The following is a 26,705-nucleotide window of genomic DNA, read 5'->3' as shown; positions in this document are numbered from 1 at the left end:
ACCTGAGAAATAGATGCAGCAATATTCTCTAAAAAAATGGTGTAACTGAAAAAAATCTATGAGTTCTGGAGTTACTTTGAAGAATGTGTAGCCCTTCATGGTGGTGCTTGCCTGGTTCTTAGCACCATGGGAGGCTGAGGTAAAAGGAACACTGTAAAATCAAGGCTAGTCTGAGCCACACTGTGAGGCCTAGGCTACTGAGTAAGACGCTGTTTCCATAAAAACATGGCCAAGGGGCTTGGGAAATGGCTCAGTGGGTGAGCATGGGAACCTTAGCTTAAAACCTGGCAGTGGTCATCCCTGAAAACATACGTGCAAGTGACATCATACAGACTAAGCAGGCTGCATTTATGTATTTAGTAGTTATATGTGTATGCATGTAATGTATGTGTATGCATATATGTATGTGTGTGTATGTATGTATGTGTGTATATAGTATAGTGACAATGAAAAGAGAGGCTATGAATTTAAAAGAGAGCAAGGAGGGGTGTATAGGAGGGTTTAGAGGAAGAAAGTGGGGGAGGGAAGAAGTGATGTGTTTGCAATATAATTTCAAAAATAAAAGCAATAATTAAAAAAAAAAACCCTAGAGCTTGTAAAAAATGTCAATACAGCCAGGAATGCTTGCATACAAAACTAGTATGGCATATTCTCCCTAGTGTAGGAGGGGTGGGGTGAGGTTGGGAGACAGGTGAGTCCTAGAAGTTCACTGGCCAGTCAGCCAGCCCAGCCTCAGGTTTAATGAGAGACCTCGTTCCAGGAAGGCCACCGGCCAGTCAAAACCATCATCTTTGTCCCCACCAGCCATAGTGTCATGGTTGGGTGTGGTTCTGAGCATAGAAGAGCTGAGGCTATCTCTTTGATGGCTGGAAGGCTTCTCCACACCTCGGCACCAGCAGTGGCATGGGGTACAAGTATATGAGGACCAGAACCACACTAAGGATATAGCCCGCCAGGTTAATATAGGCTATGTTGAGGGTGTCATGGTGTCTGTGCAAGGTAAAGTTATGTACCTTCAACTCCACAGACAGTGTCTCCTTAAAAATCTCCCCCCACTCCCATGGCATAGCAGGTATATACACCCCCATCCTCAACCTGCACCTCTTTAAAATGAAGGTTTCCATCCTTGGACACGGTCACCATGCCATTGGCCCCCTGATTTAGCACCTGTTCATTGCTTGAGGTCACCCACACTTTGGTCATCCCTTGCTGTTTGGTATCGCATGTGATGATCAAGGTATCTCCCAGGTGAGCCTCCCAGGCACTTTCCTTGTACTTGCTGCAATTGAAGAAATCCAGACTGAGGCTGTGCAGCTTCTTGGAGTGCACGCAATACAGATCCTCCTGGAAGTCCATCACGGAACTCAGCTGCCGGTACTGCCAGTGTGGAAAGAGCTGGTAGAGCTTGCAGTCACAGCCCATTCTTGACCCAGGCTGGCAATTTCTGCAGGTCAGTCAGGGGCAGCTTCTTCAGCTTGTTGGAGGACAGATCCAAGAGCGTTAGTTTGGGTAATTTGTTTCCTCAGTTCCAGAGGAAAGCAAGAGATCAGGTTCTGGATTAAGTAGAGTTTCTGCAGCTGGGCCGTGTCCTCAAAGGCATTCTGGTCCACCACCACAATGTGGTTATTGTAGACAACAGCACTTCTCTAGGCTCCTCATGCGTGCACACATATCACACACACACACACACACACACATACACACACACACACACACACACACATATACACACCCACACCCCTGATTGCAACAAAATGTGCCACAATAATTATATCCACAGGTATAATTTAAATAGTTTTTTAATTAGAGAAAATAAATAATAATGGATGCTTAATTCCGTGTCTTTAATAAAACATGCACAATAGGAGAGGGGAGTAAAACAGAATACAGTGTAGCCTTAAACTGGACTCAGCTCCATGTGATAGCTGAGGCTGACTGACTCCCAGACCTTTTGCCTCCACCTCCAGAATGCTGGGGTTCCCCGTACTGACGGCCATGCATGTGGTTCAAGGGTTTCAGCCTTAAAAGCTCATTTTATACCTTTTATTTGATATTGATGACAACCTTGAGTAAATCAGGGGAAAATAATTTTGTCCTCATTTTCTTCCTTGCTTCACCTTTCTTTCCTCCTATCTCTCGCCCTCTCTCCTTCCTTCCTTCCTTCCCTCCTTCCTTCTTTCCTTCGTTTGTTTCTTCTGTTTTGTTTGTCTAGAGACCATCCCAGTGGCTGGCCTGGAAACCTCCGTGCAGCACAAGCTGGCCTCAAACTTACAACCATCAAGTTTGCCTCAGCCTCCCCAATACTGGGACGACAGGCATGAGCCACCACTCTTGCCTTGCCCAGTTTCAACCAAGAAATAGAGTGACAACAAAATGAAATCACTCAAAGTTGTGTTGGGAGGCTGGAGCAGGAATCCCTGTCTAATTCTTCCCACTCTCCTGGGCATCCACACCGCTGCCTCTTTACAGGACAGAAGCAAAGATAATCGAAGACATTCTTTTAAATAGATTTACTGAACAATAGGGGAGGGTTTTGTATGGTGAGTAGATTTCATTATGATAGTCAATGCCATGCCTGAATCCCCAGCGAAAAGTGGTTGTATCCTTTTATTTTATTTTTCACAGAAACTAAAAGATCCAGCGTTGCCACCTTGGCTTTAGAAGTAGCTCTCTTTAAACATGAAAGTGGCAGTTACAGTTTACAACCTGCTTCCTTGTCTGTTGCTTGCTTGAGACAGAGCCTCCTTATGTAGCCCAGGCTGACTTCACACTTACAGTCTTCCTGACCCAGCCTCTTGAGTGCTAGGACTGTAGGTGGGACCTGCCACAGCCAGGCCCACCTATTGACTGAAAGGAGAAAAACTTCCTGAATCTTTAAACACGTTTCTAAGAATACAAAACCGTGTTTGATTTCATTTGAATGAGTTTCCTATCATAAGAGTAGCACTACATATAAAAGTGGGAAAACATACCTTCTGCTCTACACTATATGGATAACTCATATAGGCTTTATTCTTTTTTTTATAGGCTTTATTCTTAATAAATCGCCAAGACCATTAAATTAGATGATTTTAAGTCCTATGGTTCTGATTCTACTCTTCATGAACATCTTACGATTGCTATTCCTACTCAACTTAGATATGAAGACAGGTACTAAGAAGGAATCATATAATATACTCTACAGTCAGGAAGTAACATATTTCCTGGATAGTCAGGAAGTAACATTTCCTGGATATTTCATTTATAACAAGGAAGCTCTTTCAACAGAACTCCAGCAGTAAGAAAAATACCATTTGATGTAAGTATCCAGTGAAGAATAGCAAAGACTAAAACAACCTGTGCTCATAATTGTGGTTAAAGGGTACTAAGGGAGAATGCCAGCACTGCCTAACCAACCAGTCCATTTTCCTGGCCAAGTCCCCTACTTCCTCACATCAGGATTTAAGAAAAGTGAATGCAGAGAGAGGTTAGCCAATGTCTCATGGAAAACGACCTTGATTCCATTTTTTTTTTGTTTTTGTTTTTTGTTTTTGTTTTGTTTTGTTTCGTTTTATTCTTTGGTGCTGAAAGTGCCATACACAATCCTCCTTCCACTGCTGATACTTAAGCACAGAAGGCCAGGACTTCTAGTTTTCTTTAATTCTTATTTTTCATAGCATTTCTGCCATGAGTATAGCATTCAGATAAATTCAGTATATGTGTGACTATGTCTTTGGAAACGTCGATGGTAGTAGGTTTCCATGTGGCTCAACCGTTTCATATGGCTCTTTCTAGGGGCTTTCAATATCAGTTATTTCTCCCATGATTCTTCCTGCTTGCTGATCAGTTGAGGATCTCTGTGTTAACTGACATCTGCTACAAGAAGAGAGATCATATCCTCTCCTGTGCTCTGTCCTCGCATCACCTACTCCATCTAACCCTTCCTGGCTCATTAGTCCTCTTCTCCACTTTGTGTCACTATATTCTATGTCCCCCTGTCTTGAAAGATCGCCTCTAGCTCCCTGTCCCCTTACTATTTCCCTAATGAATGTGGGTATTGAAAATGAAGTACACATATCTAAAGACTCAAAGGTAACGTCCACATAAGAGAGAAAACATCTGATTTTTTTCCTTCTGGATTTGGGTTATTTCACTCAGGATTATCCAGTTTCATCCATTTACTTACAAATGTCGTAATTTAATTTTCACAACTGAATAATATCCCAGTGTGTAAAAATACCACATTTTCATTACCTGCTTCTCAGATGAACATGGGGACTGTTTCCCTTATTTGGCTATTGAGAATAGAATAGCAATGAACAAGGAAGAATAAATGTCTCTATGGGAAGGTAACAAGTCTCTTGGGTGGATCTATTTCCAGATGATTGAGGAATGTCAACTCTGCTTTTCAGAGTGGTTGCGCCAGGCTATACTCCTACCAGCATTGACTAGATAGGTGCCTCCATTTCTCTACAGCCATGCCAACATCTGCTGTCATTAGTGTTTTGTTTTATCTTGGACATTCTGATTAGGGTAAGATGAAATATCAAAGGAGTTTAATTTTCATTTCTGTGACAGCTAAGAATGTTGAACAGTTTTAGAAGTGTTTCTCAGCCCCTTGTGTTTCAGCTTTTGAGAGTTTTGTTTAGTTTCGTGTCCCCATTTTCAAACAGGGCTGTTTATTTTCTCGATGTTACATCTCTTGTGTCCTTTGGATATTATAGGTATGAACTCTTCGTGAGCTGTGTAGTTTATAAAGCTTTCCCCCCATTCTGTACGGTTCCTCTTCACTCAAATGATGCTGTCTTCTCCATTACAAACTCTTTTTAGTTTCATGTGGCCCATTTTTTGGTGTTAGTCTCAATACATGTTCAGAAAGGTTTTCTTCCTAGGCCAATAAGTTCAATAGATGAACTATCTCTACTTTCTCCTTTATCAGATTTGGGCTATTCTGTTTCATTTGTAGGCCTGTGATCCCGTTTGGAGTTGAGTTTTGTGTGGGGTGGGAGACAGGACGCTGTTTCATTTTTCTCCATGCAGCTGCACAGTTTAACTAGCTCTGTTTGGTGAAGATGCTCTCTTTTATCTGCTGTGTACTTTTGACTTCTATGTCAAAAGTCAAATGGCATGGGTGTGTGGTCTCTGGGTACTCAATTCTATCTTATTGATCAATCTGGGATTTTAAAATAACACTATTTAAAACATTAGTAATATGAAAACAATAACATCATTTAACTGCTATAGTTCTGTACTATAATTTAAAACAATGGAGGGTGCTACCTTGACAATTCTTTTATTGTTCACATTCGTCTTGACTATCCTGGTTTCATCCTCTTCTGTTGTTTGCCTGTCTCTCTCTCTCTCTCTCTCTCTCTCTCTCTCTCTCTCTCTCTCTCTCTTTCTGTGTGTGTGTGTGTGTGTGTGTGTGTGTGTGTGTGTGTGTATCCATGAAAATTTAGGATTATTTAAAATTTTTGTCAAAAATGTCAATGGAATTTTTATGAGACTTGTGTTGGATATGTAGATTTCTTTTGGCCAGATGACCATTTTCACAGTATTAATCAAAAACAATCCATGGTCATGAAAGATTTTTCCATATTCTTGTGTTCTCTTTCTTCCTTCTACGTGTTAACTTTTTCTTGTTCAATTCTTTCACTTCCTTAGTTAGATTTATCTCAAGATATTTTTGAGGCTATTTTGAATAGGATTGTTTCCTTGGTTTCTTTCTTGGTATGTTTGTCATCTTTCTAATGACAGGATACTGGCGTCTGTGTGTGTGTGTGTGTGTGTGTGTGTGTGTGTGTGTGTGTGTGTGTGTCTGTGTGTGTGTGTGTCTGTGTGTGTGTCTGTGTGTGTGTGTCTGTGTGTGTGTTTCTCTGTGTGTGTGTTTACATTTAGTTTTCTGCATATTTAAACCATCCCTGAATCTCTGATATGAAGCAGATTTAAGCATAGTCAATAATCTTTTTGATGTGCTCTTGAGTTGGGTTTCAAGTGTTTTATTGAGTTAATTTGTATCTGTGTTCATCTGAGATATTGGCCTATGAGTTCTGTTCATTGTTCAACATTGTCTGGTTTTTTGGTATTAGAGTAATATGACTACATTAAAAGAGTTTGGAGGAGTTCATTCTCTTTCTATTTATAGGCTAGTTTAAGGAGTATTGGCGTTAGTTCTCTGAAGGTTGATGGGATCCTGCACATACACGTTTGGTTCTGGGGTTTTAGTAGGGAGATTTTTTTATTACTGCTACTATCATATTGGTTGTTAAAGGTCTATTTGACTTATTTTATCTTGATTTAATTTCGGTAGGGCATACATATAGAAATTCATGCAATTTTGTCTAGATTTCCCAGTTTAACAGAACATAGGTCTTAAATATGTTCTGATGACTCAGTTTCTTCAATATCTGTTACAATATTTCCCATTTTTCTTCTAATTTTATTAATTTAGGTCTTCTCTCTTTCTTTACACTAATTTGAATCAAAGTTTGTCAATCTTGGTATTTTTTTTTCAAGGAACCAACCGCGTTTCATCGATTCTTTGTATAATTTTTTTTCTATTTTGCAAATTTTGGGTGTGGCTTTTGTCATCCGTTCCCTCTATTCTCTTGGGGTGTTGTTTGCTCTTGTTTCTTCAAAACCTTGGGGATCCAACATTGAGTCATTGGTATGAGATCTCTCTGGTTGTTTATATAGATATTCAGTTCTGTAATCCTTACTACTGTGCTCAAGGTCACCTTAGTTACTTTTCTATTGCTGTAAGAAAACACCATGGGCAAGGCAGTTTATGGAAGCAAGAGTTTATTCTTAACAGTTTCAGAGGGTCAGAGTCTGTGTCTACCACATAGCAGACAAGCATGGTACTGGAACAGTAACTAAGGGCTAACATTTTGATCCACAAATAGGAGGCAGAGAAAGATGATGGAAGACAGGGATAGGCGTGGGCTTTAGAAACCTCAAAGTCCTCCCCCAGTGACACAGCTCCTCCAAAAATGCCACACATTTGAATCATTTCCAAACAGTTCTTCCAACTGGGGAACCGAATACTCAAATATATGAGCCTGTGTGGGCCATTCTCATTCAAACCACCACACATAAGATCCCGCCTTTTTTTTTTTTTTGGAACTGAGGACCGAACCCAGGGCCTTGTGCTTGCTAAGCAAGCGCTCTACCACTGAGCTAAATTCCCAACCCTCCTGCCATTTTTTAACATAGGCACTTAGAGTTACAAACTTTCTTCTTAGGGTTGCCTACATTGTGCCCTGTAGACTTTGGTATGTTGCATTTTCATTTAATTCTAGGAAGATTTAAATATCTGTCTTGATTTCTCTCCTTGATCTGATTTTCATTCAGTAGTTTATTATTTAGCTTCCATGGGTTTGTATCACTTCCATCATTTCTATTGTTCTGGATACAAAACTCTATTTCTTTGTGGTCAGATATGGTATACCATGAGGTTTCAAATGTCCTGTATATTTTGAGACTTGCTTTGTATCCTAATATGTGTTCAATTTTCAAGAAAGTTCCATGGACAACTGAGCAAAAAGTGAATTCCTCTGTATTTGGGTAGAGCTCTGTGATTCATGATGTCATTCAACTCAAGAGTTTCTGTTTGATATTTGCTTGGATGACTTTATTGTTACAAGTGTAGTATTGAACTCACCAACTGTAACTGTGTTAAGATCAATCTGTGATTTTAGATCTAATGATGTTTCTATTATGAAATTGGGTACCCTGTATTTAGTTCACCAGCATTTAGAATTTTAATATCCTCTGCATTGATGTACAAATAAGGGGTTAGAAGTGGTCTCAGCTCAGCCAGGGATAGATGTAAATTCTAAGTCTAGGAGGAAACATTCTGGTGACTTAAAAAATTCTTGCCTGGGGAATCACCAGGTTCTACAAATCGTCCTTGGATAGCAGTGAATGGGGGTCACAGTAGGAGTGGACAATGTTCCTTGTGGGTGGGATACAGGATGCCACACCATCCTTTGGTGGAGTGACTTGGAGGATGTTATGGTCCATGGGTGTTTTCCTGGCTCTGGAAGTCTTTTCCTGCAGCTACTAGCCAGACTTTAGATATTCTAGGTGGCATGGTAGTGGATGGTGTGGCTAATAGATGGTCAGATTGGCAGAATGTGAACCATGCAATGCCAGACAGTATGGTCTATAGAGTGACTGATAGGTGGACCTGTAGAACGGGTCCAGAGGAACTTCCTGTACTTCTAGGTTCCCATCTCCATGAGATGGTGTATAGTGTAATGTGTAGACAGATTGATAGGTGAGCCATCCCTCATTCTCTTTAATAAATAGAACCCTAACAATTTAAGTTACATTTCCTGAAGAAAAGCTGTAGTTGAAGTAGTATTTGGTGAAAGTTTTGGGATTAAATTATCCGAGGACTTGTTCATGACATAATAGTATAATGCCATTCTATGATTAAAAAAAAATACTGTCTGGGCTTTGCAAGTCAAGATGGTAGTTTATCAGAGACTTGAATTTAATCTAGCTCAAGCCCCAGCCACACCATTCCTGGGCAATATACCCAAAGGACCCTCCATCCCATCATAAGGACACTTGCGCAACTATGTTCATAGCAGCTTTATTAATAATATGCAGAAACTGGAAACAACCAAACGTCCCTTAACCAAAGAATAGATGAAGAAAATGTAATACATGTATACAATAGAGTATTAATTATCTGTTAAGAACAACAATATCATGAAATTTGTAGGTATTCAGCTGGAACTAGAAAAAAATCTTCTTGAGTGATGTAACCTAGACCAAGAAAAGCAAACATGGCGATCTTACTTGTAAGTAGATATTAGCTGTAAAGTAAAAGACAGTCCACAGACCTGTAGAGCTAAGTAACAAGGAGGGTTTAAGGGGGATGCAAGGATCTCCCTGGGAAGTGGAAATAGAATAAATATTTTGGGTAGACTGGGAGTGAGTGGGGTTAAAAAACAGGAGGGATTGTGCTGGGGGAGGGAGAAAATCCTGAAATTCGGGGAGGGGGCATTTTGTGGATGAGGTGGAAACTCCATGGACTCTACAAGAGTAACTCTAGCAAAGACCCCTAGTAAAGGCGTCATGAAGCCTGAACTGGTCATACTCTATAACCAGGCAAGGTCTTAAATGGAGGGATTGGGACATCAACCAGGCACAATATCTTTCACCTGCAGTTTGTCCTGCTTGCAGAGTGCTCTGGTGTCTGGAAAAATCATCATCACAGAGAACAGAGAGACTTCATCCAACAAGTGATGGGAGCAGATGCAGAGTCCCACAGCGGAACATCTGGGAGAGCTCTGGATTGCAGTGGAGGGGGAAGAAGGATAGAGGAACCAGGGGGGACACACCAGAACATGCCCACAGAATCAACTAATAGGGACTCATGGGAATTCAGAGAGCTCAGAACCTATAGGGGTCTGACCTAGGTCCTTTGCATACATGCTATGGCTCGGTAGTTTGGTGTTTTTGTGGGAATCCTAACAGTTGGACCTGGGGTTGTATTGACTCTTTTGCCTATATGTGGAACCCTTTTCCTCATGCATTGTCTAGCCTTGATATGTTGGTATGTGCTTGCTCTTATTGTAGTTTGTTATGCTGTGTTAGATTGATGTCCCCAGGAAACCTGTTCTTTTTTTGTGGGGAGAAGGAGGCAGGTGTAGCTGAGGGAGAGGAAAGGTGGAGGGGAGAGTCTGAGGGGAAGGGGAGGGAAAAGAAATTTCAGTGGAGATGTACTATATGAAAGGAAGATATAAAATTTTAAAATGTTACATTAAAAAAAAAACCCACTGGCTAGGTATGATGGCTGTCTCAGTCGTTGTTCTATCGCCCGTGGAAAGGCACCTTTACTAAGGCAATGCTTACAAAAGAAAACATTTAACTGGGACTGGTTTACAGCATCAGAAGTTTAGCATATTATCCATCACGGGGTTAAGCATGGATGCATGAATGGTCCTACAACAGTAGCTAAGAGATATATTCCAATCCACACTCAGAGAGAGAGAGAGAGAGAGAGAGAGAGAGAGAGAGAGAGAGAGAGAGAGGAGTCAGTCTGACATGGGCCAGTCTAACATGGGCTTTTGAAACCTCAAAGCCCACCCTCAATGACATACTTCCTCCAACAAGGCCACACCTACTCCACAAGCCCCACCCCCACCCCCCAAATTTTTCTAATCCTTTCAAATAATAGTGCCACTCTTTGGTGACTAAGCATTCAAATGAATGACCCTATGAGGTTCATTCTCATTCAGACCACCACAGTGATCAACACCTTTAACCCCAGCATCTTGGTTGGCAAATGCAGGTGGATCTCTGTGAGTTTACCGGCCAGCCAGAGACCTCTAGGCCAGTTGGGGCTACATAGTGAGCCCCCATCGGAATGAATACAACTAAATGCTACTGCCACACTTTCCAAGCAAGATCTACGGCCACAGTTTTGAAACTGGTTTATTTAAGCTCTTCTAGTGTGCTTGTGGAAACAGTGCAAAATTTGTGTTTCCAAAGGAAATAATAATTTATTAGTAGAATTACTATGATAAGGAATAACATTTTTTTTTTACTTTACAGACCTCCCTCTTTTTTTATATTCATTTATTACTGTTAATTCTGGTGATTGGAGAGAAAAAAAAATGTCCTCTTATGTTTTCAAGCTTTCTTACTAGGTCATTGTTTATTTGGAAGGAAGTTGAATGTCTGGACTTTGAATGGCTGACTCCAGATTGTAACAGAGAACCATTTACTCAGTCACAAATGTAGTAAGGAAGTTTGTGGTTTTAAATGTTATGTGTATATTGAGGAATGTATCCACCTTTCTCTATGCTACCCCATCAAAATTGTGTTTTTGTTAAGATGTATTGTCTTAGTCCTGAATGTAACCAGCGTTGTGCTTTGGTAGTTTATTTCTGTGAGATGTCAAGTTTAAAAGAACATATTAAGTGCCAGTTTGAAATTCCTTTGGACAAACTTTGCGCTTAAAGTTGATTGTTCTTGAAGAACAAAGGTGTTGATTTTCAGGCAGACTTGAGTCAACCAGTAGGTATGAATAATACAGACAGTGTGACCCATTGCCCTCTTGTTCTGAAACAGTTTACACCCACTAGGTATCGGCCTAGCATGATGTAATATCTCAGAATAGGCACTTTTAATACTGCCCCTAAAAGCTGTCACTGTTGTCTGCATATGAGTATGTCAAGAATTCATATTCCGTTAAGTGAATGTTTCTTTGTACTGTCTTAGAATTTTGAAATTCATTTTATACATGTGCTGATCACCCTTAATTATCAAGTTTAATTTTCGGTCTTCCATTTCTGTCTACATATTATTTCCTGGATAGTAGTTATCTTTATTACAGTTTTTGATTGCCTGAGTTGATGGCATAAGATCAGCCGTGTTGGCCTATGCTCTGACAGTTTTATGAGACAAGCCTGAGATTGCCCCAGTGAGATTGGAACAAGAGACCTCTCCATCAGTATTTGCTAGGAGAGTGGACATTATAGACTGTTTCACCTTTTACATTCGCTCTACAGATCCTTCTACAGCTCCCATTGACTGACAGTGTTGCTGATTAAATAACATTTAGGTTTTTCCTGATTTTTTTTTCATGTTGCTCTGATGACAGACTACCTTCCATTCATAGTCACAGCACAGCTCATTCCAGTACTGTGAGTTAGGTGGTGGTGTGTCCAAGTCGCACGAGATGCCTGAAAGCTGCTACACCATCTAGTCACTATTCTTGGAATGCACTTCCCCCTCTCCTAAGCTGCATGCCTTACTTCCTTTAAAACTGTGGTGGAATTTATTTCTGAGATGTTCTTATCTCGCCACACTACTTACTGAGGTTTTTTTTTTTTTTTTTTGTCTTCAGATAGTAAAGAATAGAGATTGGAGGCGAACGTGGCCCAAGTTCTCATCGTCACTTTCCACTGGTGAGCTGTAGAATAAGCACCTGCTCCCGACATTTGCAACAACTTGCTTGCTGATATAACCTCATGTTTATTATAAGAGATGCTTGCCCATGTTCTTATTTAGAGTCAGGGCCTACTCTTGGGTACTAGGTCTTTCCTGTTCATCTCTACTCAAAATGAAGCCCTTACTTCCTACAGTTATCACTTGATTTTTGCTCTATCTCTGTTGTTTTCTCTCTCTATTTGAGTTTCCCGTCAGCATAGAAAGATGCTGTTTTATATCTTACATCAAAAACACACACAATTGGCTGGGATGGAGACCAGGGGAAGTGCTTGCCTAGCATGTTTCTACCCGTAGGCTCGATCTTCAGCCCAATAAAAATAGTTATTGAGTTTCTTTTAGGTCTTACATGACGAAGCATGACTTCAATCCCAGCACCCCGGAGGCAGAAGCAGGCAAACTGCTGAAGGGTCAAGCCAGCCTGGTATATTTAAATATCAGGCCAGAAAAGACTACATAGCAAGACCTTGTCTCATGGAGAGTTTAAGGGCTTGGGCTGAGGCATGTATTCAAATTTCCTTCATATACTTTCATGAAGATGGCCCTATGTGAGCCATGTTAATATATTAAAATAAATGAATGGATAATAAACACCTTATACACAGTAAACAGTTTAAAAGAAAGACCTTCTTCCATAGTAAAACCAAAAAAGCTATAAAGGACATAAACCAAAATGTAAACACACACACACACACACATACACACACACAGAGAGACATAAATAAAGAATAATAAACTCAACCTTTGATCTAATATGCCTCTGGAGCCATTGCTCAACTCTGACCTCCAGACCCATCTACACTGCTGCTTCAGTTTTTATTTGTTGCCTCAATGCAAACTGGTTCTTGTCATGAGTACTGTGGCGTTTAACTCAAAATCTTAAGAATCACCCATGGTTTTATTCTGTTTTCTGTTTGTTTGGTTGTTTTTGTTGTTTTTTTTTTTTTTCATTCCATTATGAAATACTCAGTAGAAATCCTCCTTCAAAATGGAATCTGATTCTTTGGCTCTCTCGCTAAAAATCTTTTGTTTTATTTTATTTTTGATAGTAGTAGTTGTGGGGATTGAAACAGGGTCTTTTGTAGCCCAGACTGACTTAGAGCCCTCTCACGAAGCCAAGGATGACCTTGGACTCTTGATTCCTCACCTCCAGACTATGGAGATTCCAAGCATGCACCTTCTCATTCTCCACCACTCCCTTGTGCTCACTCTATCTGTTTTAATGAAGTTTACTTAGAATGGGTAATGGCTTATCGAAACTTTGTCTTTCTATAGAGACTTCTGCATTATAACCACAGGGCTGGGCATCGTAATATGTATGGCCTATAAAGCCTTTTTATAGCCAGAGTTTGATCTGTCCCTGCCCTAAAATATATGCACACAATGAAAAGGACTTAATTTTACTTCCTTCTATCAAACCAGTGTCAACAAGTATATCTAATGTCTAGCAGAGGCTTTCTTGCTGCTTACTGAAGGAGATACAAAGAAAGCATGCCTGGATAATCTGATTTCATTTTCTCCCCCTTACTGACTTCACAAGCCACCCATAGTGGGTGCTGAGAACCAGATGCTGCTCTTATATGCAGCAGCACTCTTAATCTTTGAGCCATCACTCCTGTGGGCTCTTTCTTATTCAGCCCAAGACCACTTGCTAAGGGATGGCGCCTCCCACAGTGGCTTGGGCTCACTTACATCAATTACTAGACTACCCACGGCCCCCCGCAGGCTAACCTGATGTAGGTAATCCCTCAATTGGAACTTTCCTTGCCGATGAATCTGGAGGCACGTCGGTTGACAACTAAGGATAACCCGGGATAAGCCATTCCACTTGTATTTTCTCGGCCAGACACTTTATCATTAACAGAGATTGTTTACTCCGTCCTCAGCTTTTGCTCATGAGACTTCGATCAAACACTAAGTTCCACTGGCACACGCAGCCCTTGGATGGTGCAACTTACATTTGAAGGAGATACTTTTCATGTTAACTTGGATCCCTTGTAGCTGTGACACAAAACTCAAGATAAGTAAGTGAGCTTTCTGTGTTCATAGTTAAAACAAAAGAAAATAAACTAGAAAAAAAATGTATCTGCTGGATCTAATTAGTTCTAGGTGACTAGACGGAATGTACTGGCACCACAGAGAGTTATCCTTCTGGAATCTTGGGAACCTTTTTTTGTTTTGAAAGAGAAGATTGACCCTTCAATGTGTTGTAAAAAAAAAATATCGTTTGGGTTATTATTGTTCTTACAAAAAATAATCATTGTAAAATATACTGCTGAATGTGCATTTATTTGTATGCTGTATGTGTGTAGAGGCATCGTCAAGTCGGATCCATCAGCAATGACCAGACAGGATCAGTCCTGTGATTTACCTACAATAGCACAGCGACCTTTGCGGCTCCTTAGGCAATGGAATTAGCCTCAGCTTTGTCATGGGTAATGAAGAGGTTGGTTCTGACTTTACTACATGGGGTTCTGAAGTTTACTCCTACCAGGTCTCCAGGCAACACTGATCCTCCCATATATATCCATAGCTTCTTGCATCTTACGACGAGTGGGTTGCAAAGAAGAAACCCCTGGATATCAATGATCAAGATATCATTGTCTAAATGGTAGCATATTTCCAAAGGGATAATATGTAAATAATAGAATTTTCTCTTTGATAATCACGGAAGGCGTAAATAACCTTGATGTATACTAGTTTTCTTTTTTACTTTTTTTAAAAACAGGGTCTTATTATGCTTTTAAGGATGCCGTAGAGGCTGCTGTCCTCCAACCCATCGACCTTCTTTCTCAGGCCTCCGAGGTGTGTTTGTAGACGTGTGCCAGCATACCTGACATCTAGCTAGCATTCTGGTTTCTAACTAGTGAACCTGAAAGGGCACTCAGGTACTAGAAATTAAGATTAACCTACTATAATATAATAAAAGTCTTTAGCTTCTCTCTGTGTACCATAGATTGTTTCAGTTTATGTCCCATAAATTTGCCATTAGATGCCCCACATTGACCACATTCATAAAATGAAGCATTTGTTAAACACACTCATCATTTTCTATTGAAAAGGAAATCGTGTGTTACCCAATCACATGGCATAGTTGGAAGAAATTGTTACCCCCAAATTGGGAGCTATAGTCCTAGGAATGGCTCTATCCTGTGAAAGAGTCCTGTAGTTCCCATGGGACTGCAGTTCCTTGTCAGTCACAGAGGGTTGCTTGAGTTGATGTTGTAACATTGTTAAATGCCTTGTACTGTTTGAGGGCTTCTGTATCATGTTATGGAAACAATGCACAATGAGGTATACGTGTATTCCTGCTTCTCTTCTGTTGTTGTCTATTTTCAACAGTCCCAGAAGATGGTTAAAATTCAATTTATTCTAGCTTCTTTATCTTTTGTTATTCCAAAGGCACACCCAACCGTGGGGGTCAGTGAGCAAATGTTTAAACACGTGTAAACAATCAGCTTTCATACTGGGAAACCAACTTGGCAAAAATCATCAGCAGGGTAAGGCAAAGAAAACAGGTTAAGCCCTGCCTGGAATGCGTAAGCGGTCCCAGATTAAGATTCTTTTAGCTTTGCCTTCTTAACCTCTCTTTCTTCTGTAGCAACATTTCATGGCCCAAAGATAAAAGAGTAAAGAATAATGTAGCCGATGCCTTGATATATGAATCTCAGGACAGTGAATCAAGCACTATGACTGTATTAGGTAGGTCATCCATTGAGATGCCTGGCAACTTGATGCAGGATCAGATTAAACAATCTGTGAAGGGTCTCCAAACTGAATGCTAAAATGGATTAATCTTAGAAAAAAAATATTATAGCCACCAGCTGGGATATTGCTGCAATGAAGAAAAGAGAGAGCACCTGTCGCTGTAGTGATGTGAGCAGAATACTAGAACACGCTTCCATGTTTTGTTTCTGAAACAAACTCATGCGTTGTAGCGTAAGTCAACCTGCAGCTTGTCATTGACCAGTGCATTCCCCAGGATCCTGCCTCAGAAATCCTATACTGAAGGTGTTTCCTAACCTGAATGAACCTGAGAATTGATTTGTTTATCTTTTAGGAGGCTGGACAAGGATTTGCATATCATGAGAAGCTTGCTAAGGGGCCCACACGCTATAAAGTCAGAATATGAAAGGGTTGTACTTGCAGCACAAGGGAGAACCAAAAATAAACTTGCTTGTACTAAGTACATTGCCCCTCCCTGGAGATATTATCTGTATTTAACCTGGGCAATAAAGCCAGGTGTGGCCCACACTTGTAATTCCAGCTCCTCAGGAGGTAAGGTTATCACACCTTCAAGGCTTGTTTGGTATCCACAGCAACTCAGAGGTCAGCCTAGGCAATTTAGCAAGACTTCACATCAAGCAAAACTAAGAGAGAGATGAGCTTGGTGGTTGCGCTCCTGTCCGGTATCCTGGATTTGGCAATAAGCAAGGTATATAAAAAGTCTCTTTAGAAGTTCTACCTATAAACTAGTTTCTATGTGTTTGAAGACTGGCTTCGCACATTCTCCTGTGACTTGGAGAATCCAAAGCCAGCAGGTATTTTCAAGTGATCCCAAGCCAACACTGCAAAGGCACCTGAAAGGAACATAGGAGAACTCCTTGTATAGAAGGCCACTTTCCCTCAGGTCTTAAAGATGAGGAAAGGCTCCAGAAAGATAGCATAGTTCATGTAATCCTACCCATACCTTCAGATTCTGCCTTGTTCAGCAGATGGGATCCATTACAGAAAGCTGTAGTTGGTGACTAACTGACCCCACCTGACATATCTACAATACTGTATAATCCTTATACCCGAGTCTTAGGGAACATCCGAGAAAAGAGGGTGAGAAACTGTGAGAGCCAAGGACCTCAGGGAATGCTGAGATATTATGTCTTTTATGTGGGACAGGGTTGCTACAGCCAAAGATGACCTTGAACTTGTGACCCTCCTGTTTCCACCTCCTGAGTCCTGAAATTGAGAAAAATTTTTCCAGACCTTGCAGCCAAGTTAATAATATGCCTTGAAAAGAACTTCAGACTTTTCACTAAACCTGCTGTCCTACTGTGTGCTCAACCCACTTAAGCTTAAACCACATTTAAGAGAACAGTGTAGCCAATCTTAATATTCCTCGAATTTTCCATGTGATCAGATTTCACTACCTATGTTAACACAGAGCTTTAATCCTAAATTGCATAATCTTCTGTGTCCCTGGCCCAGAATAATGTATATATGTATGTGTGTTTTGTGGTAATGATTTGTGGAGAGCAGCCAACAGGTTGGAAGCAACCTTAAAACAAATAGCCACCATCAATACTGCAAGCAGCATGTGGCTATGGGTTGGTACTATCTGTTTACAATGTTAAGTGCTATATCCTTGAGTCATATGGGGCAGTAACGGCTACCCCTGTGAAATTCTATTGATGAAAAGAGAAATCCCTCATTTTTTCCCACGACATGTTTGCTGTGCTGTTCAGTTAACATAGCACAAAGAACCAGACACAGAGTCAGACACAAGCACAGACTCAGCCATTAGACAGAGGCACAGATCACAGGTATCAGGCACAATTAACAGCTTTAGATCACAGATAGGCCAGGAACCAGCAAGGACAGGCAGAGGGAAAGCAAGGGAAGAAGTGGAGGACTCAATTGCGGGCTTGCTCTCAGTCAAATTAATCCAAGAGGAAGTAGCTTTGATTTCATTTTTTATGCAACAGATACAGATCCCCGGCACTGTACAAACCCAGTGTGGGGATCCATACCTGCAATTCCAGGACTCAGGAGGTGGAAATAGGAGGATCAGAAGTTCAAGGTCGGCCTTGGCTATGTAGCAAGTTCAAGGTCAGCTTGGGCTACAGTGAGAGATTCTCACACAGGAACAAGAAAGGGAGCAGGGCAGGGACAGAGAAGGGAACGTGGAAGGGCAAGAGAGACTTGACGTCAGCTGTAGGGAGAAAATGTCTGAAAGTAGGAAGGGAGTAACAAATTGCTGGTCATATCAAATGCCCAGAGTACAGTCCAGTCACAGCGAAGGTGTAAAGGACTTTAACAGGGTTAATGTTTAACGAATTCTTGTCTGTGCCAGGAGGGCCATATGCACCAACTAATTCTTTGACAATACTATTGTGGTAGGAGGAAGATGAAGTGAAGGATAGTTTATTCTCCCCACCAGGTTGTGTGTGTGTGTGTGTGTGTGTGTGTGTGTGTGTGTGTGTGTGTGTTATTATGTACCCCCAAGCTGGGAGGAGTATATAATTTGAACTCATGGACTTCCTGCCTCATCCTCCCAAGTGCTAGGATTATAACCATATGCACAGCTAAGACATTTTTAAAGACCACAAGGCTAAGTAGGGAAATCTAGTCCATTTGTCTGTCTTTCTCCAGGTTTTATGTTTGCTTCGCTTAGTGTTTAGAAAGAACAAGAGAATAAAGCCAGCCAATGAAATTAAGACACCGTGGTAGCATCTCCTGTGAGGCTCTAGAGGAGGACTGGCAAGGGGAGAATCCTGAGGTAAAGTTGAACACGCAGCAGATCTTTCCTCTGACAGATTTCATATTCTAGACTGCTGATACTTGGGACTAGACACATATCTCCTCACTAGGATAACCTGGGGGAAAGTCTACGTTGTTTATTCATTCCTTAATTCAACAAATGCACACGGAACTTAATGGTGGAACTTAATGGTGACCAGCGCTGTACTGGGTGCTGACCTACAAAAGCTCCTAGCACCTTCATTTGTGGAATTCATAATCCACTAGGGGACACGCAAATAGGAATCTGTGACCTGTTGGGTTCTGGAGGCAAGGGGGCTGTTACAAAACATACAGTAAGTAGAATGTTTGCCAGGGGCTAAAACGGGGGAAGGCAAGGCCAGGAAGGGCTTCACATCCAAAGGGCAGTGGTAAAGGTAAAATATACTTAGCGAAGCTCTTTGCTGTGGGTGACTTGTTGTCAGAAGAGAACAACCCAAGACACAACTTCTGCATCTTCACGGGGGCAGAACTGGATCTCCATGTCTATCCAGGTTGCATCTGGTGGAAGGCATCGGCCTCTCCGAAGGGCAGGGTAGGGATGGCAAGGAGGATTAAGCCCAAAGGAAGAGAAAAATCACAACGTTGCCTAGGGGTGACAGACGGAGCTTTCTGAGTAAGGTTTGGCATCAGTTGTTGCTGCAGGGAGGGGACTAAAGTTCCTGTTGGTAACTTGCTGGAAGGGAATCTGGGAAAGAGACGTGGGGACTGTCTAACAGGAAGTTTTAAATGGTTTCTCTTTCTCTTCAGTTCCATATGAAGACGAGCAAACCCACGTTTCTGGGTAATTTCTTTTTGGTAAGGATATTCATTTCTAGGGGAGGCAGATATTGGGGAGATGAAGCAGAAGAACAAGGGACAGAAGAATGTGGAGCTATGCTTACTCTTGATTCCTTATTAAAGCCCCCAAGGATATTTTTCAGCAAAAAATGAAAGGACGGTAAAGAAACTCAATGCTTTTCTGAATATTAAAAAGGTTGTTTTCACTACCTCTCAGTGTGACATTAGATCACCCTCTGAACTCTGAATTCCAAAGTAAGACACAAACTGGAGAGAGGATAATTCTTTCTTCGAGGCCAGAAGGAAGAAACTCTCATGGGCCTGTATGTTCACTCTCGACCGCTCAGCACAAGCATCCACTGAGTGAGACACATCTTGGGCATGTGGACCTCATATTCCTAGCCCGTTTTAAAGAGAAGGAACTACTTGGCAGTGTGAGAGCCCAAAGTCACAAAGCAAGGAACAAGAGCCCAGGCTACCTCACCCCAGAGTCGGGATACTTTGCCATGGATTCACACGGCTGGCTTAAGCCCATAAGCAAGCGCTGAGTTCTGACCACAGCCTACATGGGAAGGAATATGTCCTCTGCTTATCACCCTACCCTCAACAGCCAGAATGAGGTAGGTGCTTAGTGTCGATGGAATGAGTAAAATCAGGTGCATCAGTGCCTTCCTAGGGTGTCCTCTGTAGTCTGGGCAGCATCTCCTCTCTGTATAAGTCAGTAGGGTGCGCAATCCAGAGAAGTATTTTAAACCATTTTGTGTGGAAGGGGAAGGCCAATGAGCATTAATTACCTACAGGGATGAAGGGCTACACATCACCTCTACAGATGAACAAAACAGAGTGGGAAGGGACTCTCACAGCCACTCCATCAGTCAAGAGGAGCACAGGGGTCAGTGAAGAGGAGCACAGGGAGGATAAGTCAACTAGAGAGGGAGGGAAGATCAGGTAGTCTTCCCCAAATGTACAAATCCACAAATCTAGGGGAAAATATCCCGATTTCAGCATGCATGTAAGTTGTGTCACTAAAAATTATTTGAGCGGTTTGCATTATGCAATGAAAACAGTGATGGCCCCAATTTTTTTCTCTGTACTTGGGACCTTGAAAAAACTTAATCCCAAATGTAACATGGTCTCTGAGTACTACTAGTTTAGGCCACAGAGAAAGGCTATGCTGACTTGCCTGAAGGCCATGCTGAAGGACCCCAAGGCAGGGAAACTGATTACACTTTCAGGCCTGGGAGGCCACGTGTAACCTCGCTTTTGACTTGGTTTCCAGTTTCCCTTCCCCCCTCTTCCTGCCTGTTGGTATTGTGTTTTCCCTGGAGTTTCAGTGGTGTTACAGCCGCAGCTTGAGTGAGCGTGAGCCAGGGGGATGCCTTTTCTGTTGATCCTGTAGAACCATGGCTTCCTGGCCCTGTGTTCTAATTGACCCTCTCTTAGAGGCTGTGGACAGCAGGGGACTGTTTCAGTCTGGGTTCTTTGAGAGGAGATGAGGGCGGACCTCCTTCACTCCGCCTCCCCACCCAGGAGGAAGCAGGTACCACCTCTCTGCAACCCACCCAAAACCACTGTTGACTTTTCCTTCAGTTCTGTTTACAATCTGTGGCCACAGATAAACGGCCACAGCCCAGAGCCAGGGTGGATGCAGGTTTTTATTGGACCTGAAATGTTTCTAACTTTAGGACTGCACTTAAGAAAAGATGTTATGGAAAAGGTATAATTTTCAATTTAAAAATATAAAATGAGCACAGAACTATAGAAGGGAAGTCTCTAAACTAGTTCTGATGTTAGCTGCAGGGAAAACCCACCATAGTACCTGAGGTATAAAGAACACGGGAGGAATCCAATTATAGTATCTGATATAAATTGCACAGGGGGACTTGTGATTTTGGGACCAAAACATTCTATTTTGTTAGCATAGAAAAATAAAGAGGACAAAACTTATTCTCTCTGCTTTTCCAGCATTTGGCTGTAGCACCTGCGTATGACAGATTATGACTACTTGTATCTATTGAAGAATGTGATAGGCAAGAGCCAGCCGGGGGGTGTGGCTTCATGATAAATGCTTTCCTCAGTACCCATGAGGCCCCAAGAACTGGACTGCAGAGAAGGGAATCTGATAGGCAGCATTGCGTTGTACTTGACCACATTACTATAACAGAAGTGCCGTGGCAATACCTCATGTTAGAAGCAACAGAGGCATAAACAAGGGCAAAGGTCAGCTCTGTCTGGAGCAGAAGATGAGTGAGCAGAGAAGCACTTCAGAGAGAAGATGACCTGGAGGTTGAGGCTTGAAAGGAGAGGCGAGGTTTGCTAGGTAGTGCTGAAAGGCGTTTCCAGCTGACTATGCTTAGAGCTGCAGGGTAGGGATCTGTATCCACAGGAGTTTATGGAGTGGAAGAAGCAAGCAGAGCTGAGGGAGGTGGATGTGATAGCTTTTGCTTGTAATCACAGTGCTGGGGAAGTCTGAGGCAGGAGGGTCATCATGATTTCAAAGCCAGACTGGCCTATAGAATGAGACTTAACTCAAAGTATGTGCAAGTACACACACACTCTCTCTCTCTCTCTCTCTCTCTCTCTCTCTCTCTCTCTCTCTCTCTCTCTCTCTCACACACACACACACACACACACACACACACACAAAACACACACACACACACACACACACACAAAACACATGTATGCTCTGCACATAAAGTCAATGACTGCTCTTTCCGAAACGTTTGATGTTTTAGAACAGTATGGACACATGTACCATTTTCAAAGTTCTCTGGAGGCTTCTTCTGTGTTCTGGACATTTGATATTGGGGAGCTTCCAGGTACTAGTTCCCTTCACTGAACTATAACTTCCTCCATAAAGGGTTATCAAGGGGTCAGTGCAGCCCATCTGCTGTTGCCCCGCAACAGGGCTCTTGTCTCACACTTCTCCTGGAATGAACTGAGTAGACAGCGAAGAAGAATAGAAACAGGAGGTACTCACCATCACTTCAGACTTAACAGCCTTAAAGTGGGTAAAGAAAAAAAATGACTTAAAACAGATCGTCACATGGGACTTAATAGAAACCAGTTCAAACTGGCAGCAGCAGCAGGACGCTAACACAGTGTTGAGAAGTGTTATGGCTCAAAGCTCTGGAGGCTGGAAGCTGTCACAATAACAAATCCTTGTCCCCAGCCAAAGTGTCACTGCAGTATACATTATAGTCATCACGTATCATCCCACCTATCCTAACTTGCTACAATGAACAGATATCACACCACCTACCTAACAGCAGACAGCGATGTGTACTACAGTTGGCAGATATAACCCACACATTTACCTGCTCTGACATCCATAATGTCCAAGCAGTGTGTATGACAGCAGATACCGTGCCATCTACCCTAACAGCTGAATAGCACTTCAGTGCACACTGAAGACATCGCCCTACCTCTCCTAACTTCCAGTCGTCACTGTTGTGTGTGCTAAAGTCAGCAGATGTCACCTCTGCTCCCCTAATGCATTCCTGTGCTCTGTGTCACCAGCAATCACGGCACAGGGCACTTGATGGTTCTATAGTTTTGTCGCTATCACTACCTGCAGGGCCCATGGTTGGAAGGAGTCTAGTGCCTATGACGGCTCAGTTCATCGTGACAACCAATAGCCTCTGGAGGGACACCTGTGACCTTGACAGTATCTGCAGTTGACTGTGCCCAGGCAAGAAGGCTGAGTGGTGACCCTGTGAATTCCTTCAGAAGAACGTGAAGGCAAAAGACTTTAGTGTCCAGAGCACTCCATTGTGTAATTGTGTCTGTTCAAAGGAAAGTCATCTTAAGCCAAGAGTAGAGCCATGCGTTTGCATCTCAGTACTCAAGAGACAGAGGCAAGAGAATTGCCAAAGGCTGAGAACGCCCTGATCCAACTAGAAAGTTCTAGGCCATACGAGGTGATATAGTGAGACCCTGACTCAAAAAGAAACCAACCTACCACCACCACCAATAACAAAACAAGAAAAACGTTTTTAAAAAGAGAGCCTAGGGGTTGGGGATTTAGCTCAGTGGTAGAGCACTTGCCTAGCAAGTGCAAGGCCCTGGGTTCAGTCCCCAGCTCCGAAAAAAAGAATAAAAAAAAAAAAAAAAGAGAGCCTAATTTCAGCAACAGAATTGCTGAGCTGTACCAAGACTGGTTTTGAGTAGGTCCCGTCACGGCGTGGTGGAGCGTGGTGTGTGCTTCCTGCTAGCATTGTTTGAAATGAGTAATATATTAATCCCTTCTCTGGCATCAACACTCTGGTTTTATGGTGCAGAGCTTAAAAGACCAGGCTCGGAAGTTAGGAGCTTAGAACTGTCTGAGCCCCGAGTCTTCCAGTTAGAAAAGTAGCTCTTGGGAAGTTGGCTGACCATAGCTCTTGTCTCATACCTTATTTCTCTCATCAGAGAAGCAGAAGTTACAATGCCAACTCCTTTATATGGCAAATGGGAGAATTAAATAAATGAATATGTAAACAGTCTGACGCACAGCTCTTTTTACTACACTCTGTTGGTTCTTTTATTTTAATGATGGTTTTCACAAAGCTTAAAAATGTCTATACTTGATATCAGCTTAAGATATCCAAGGTAAGGCTTTCAACTTTTCTATTCAAAATCTCTCTCTCTCTCTCTCACCTGCAGAGTTTCTTATTCCCATAAGAAAAAAAAATACCATCTATTCAGTGGTGCAAGCCACAAAACCTAAAAACCAATTGCTCCTTCTGTTTACCAGCCTCATCTGATACATTTCCGTGATTTAGAAAATCTGTCTCTTGAATGTGACTGAAGCTTGTCTGTGTGTCTGTCTCTGATTACTCTACTGCTAATGTGAATTTCATGGATTTTGACAGGAGTTTCCCGATTGAGTCTCCTGCTTTTTCTGTCATTCTTGTTTCCTTTCTGTTTCTACTCAAGAATTGCACTGGCTTAGAAAAGTGGAGGTTGTAGGTTTTCCTCTAAGAACCATGACCTCAGTAGCGTTGGGCTAGTTTCCATGACTGGGCACAATGTCCCTCTTGTTGAGAGGGTCTTGAGTTCAATTTGATGGCTGTTGGTTACCACTAAGACATGAGTGCCTTTAGTGCACCTTGGGAATATCGTCCACGCTTGTCATCGTGGTTCCCAGGCATTACAGCCTGGGTAGACTGTGGGTTGCTTCCTTCCCTTGGCAGCTCTAATAGCACCTTCTGGCACTGTGGAGGATATCCTCAGGGAGGGGCCCTCTAGGTCAGACACAGCTGTTTTCCCAACTTTTCAATACACAGATGACATTGGCTAACTTTCCACCTTTTTTTTTTAATCAGAAAATTCCATTCACTTACATTATCCTTCTAGTACCTGAAGACACTGGAACAGAATTTTACAGACCTCTTCTTGCTGAAATGTCCCCCTGTACTTTGTGATGCAAGCCACACAGGCCTCTTCCAGGTTTTGGATCATGGTGTGTACAAGCCTTTTTTAATGGCATAGAAAATCTCCAACTCCCTACAAAGATGGGTGTCTTCCTGAGATCTTAGTTAAAAGTGCTTGGAAAATGTCTTAGGGTTTTTCTGCTGTGAACAGACATCATGACCAAGGCAAGTCTTATAAAGGACATTTAATTGGGGCTGGCTTACAGGTTCAGAGGTTCAGTCCATTATCATCAAGGCAGGAACATGGCAGCATCCAGGCAGGCCTGGTGCAGGAGGAGTTGAGAGTTCAACATCTTCATCTGAAGGCTGCTAGCAAAATACTTACTTCCAGGTAGCTAGGACGAGGGTCTTAAAGCCCACACGCATAGTAATACACCCATTTCCAACAAAACTGTCTAATAGTGCCACTCCCTGAGCCAAGCATATACAAACCATCATAGAAAACATTATCCTAACATCTTCTTCTGAATGGCCTCCCTTTGTTCTTCCCTCTTTTCTCTGCTGCTTATTACTTCTCTAGCCCATGTTTATTTTGGTCATCTGAACATCCAAAGCATCTTGCAGAAAGTAGAAGTATTATTAATGCACAGATGAACTAGAAGAAGACTAAATGGGGCCTTATGTACCAAAAAATGCCACGCCATTCACAGTTTACACATTCACCTAACAAGGTGGTTTTTGCCTCCAATGCTGAGATAGCACCGGGGACAGGGTGACTGGCAGTTTGGATGAGCCAGTTGGCAAGGTAGATGAAGAACTGAAGTAGATGCTGCAGACCCAGACCAGAGCCTGCTGAGGTGCAAGGGAGCATGGACAGCAAAACTGGAGAAGTGGACTCGTAACCATCTGGAGGAGTGGTAGGAACTGGAGCAGGAAACTGGTTAGGACGGATAAGGCCCACAGCCTTCAAAGGCAGAACAGAGAAGAGCTACAGTGGTTCAGCATTATGAAGTCTCAGTGTGAGGTGGGGCCTCGGGCTACTTGGATAATCCAAGTAGAGAGAGAGGGGAACATGGAGTGGGGGGGCAGGTAACGTGAAGAATGGGGTGTTTCTGTACTCCACTAGGCAACTGTGGCCCAACGTACTTTCCTTATTGATGGTACAAAAGACCAGCAAAAGCAACGTAAGGAAGGAACGAAGGCTTAAGACTGGGTGCAGTCTGTTGCAGTGGGAAGGAAAGGCATTGGGAGCAGCTCTGGCTTTTGTGGCAGGAGCCCGAGGCAGCTGGGCTCCTCCAACCCAATGTCAACTAGGAAAAAGGGAGGGAGAGACGTAAAGCCTGGTGCTTTTTCTTTTCATTTGTACTTAAAAGTTAGTCTGGGACCTCACATGTGCTTTACATTACATTTTCCTTTAGTGAGTTTACCTGCCTCATTTCTAAATGTGGGGAGACTGTGCCATCTACATCTTTCTCTCATGTGTGCGCAGACTACACAGTTCTACACAGTAGAACAGGTTCAAATTCACTCCGCTGTTCACCGTAGTCTAACACAATGGCACTTCCCTCTGTAAAATGGAGATAATCATACCAAGCTACCAATGTAAAGGCACTAACAGAGATAGAAGTACATTATTTGATATAGGGTTTAGTATATTGTAACTGTAGACACTGAGCAGTTACCATGATAACCATCACTATGATCGCCTCCACTGCCGCCACCGCCGCCACCACCACCACCACCACCACCACCACCATCTGCAAAACGCCTGATATACCCAGGTGTGGTGGCCTATGCATCGCCGTAGCACTCTGAGAGACTGAGGCTGAAGAATTACCATGAGTTCAATTATCATGATTTGGCTACATAATGAGTTTGGCTACATAATGGGGTATATAAAATGGAACCTATCCCCAGCATATAAGCTAATTAACCAACCAACAACTAAAGAAGTCTATAATAAGAAAAGAAACTCTCCACGTCTTCCTGATGAATGGTTTGATGCATCAGGCAAAGGATGCCACACCAGTCAATCTCTGCTCCATTTTCCTTGTCTCATGATTTGAGTAAGATCCCAATTATATGAATAGATGGTCTCACGTGTCT

The 26,705-nt window shown here is 42.3% G+C and overlaps 1 pseudogene; it reads right to left on the bottom strand.

Annotated features, from left to right (window-relative positions):
- Positions 1–706: 706 nt before the first annotated feature.
- Positions 707–26,398, bottom strand: LOC116895752 (annotated as a pseudogene).
- Positions 26,399–26,705: the final 307 nt, after the last annotated feature.

The sequence above is a fragment of the Rattus rattus genome, chromosome 3, assembly GCF_011064425.1.
Source record: "Rattus rattus isolate New Zealand chromosome 3, Rrattus_CSIRO_v1, whole genome shotgun sequence".
NCBI classification, from domain to species: Eukaryota; Metazoa; Chordata; class Mammalia; order Rodentia; family Muridae; genus Rattus; species Rattus rattus.
Note: the sequence above shows the minus strand (reverse complement) of the source record. Positions and strands in the feature narration are given on the sequence as shown.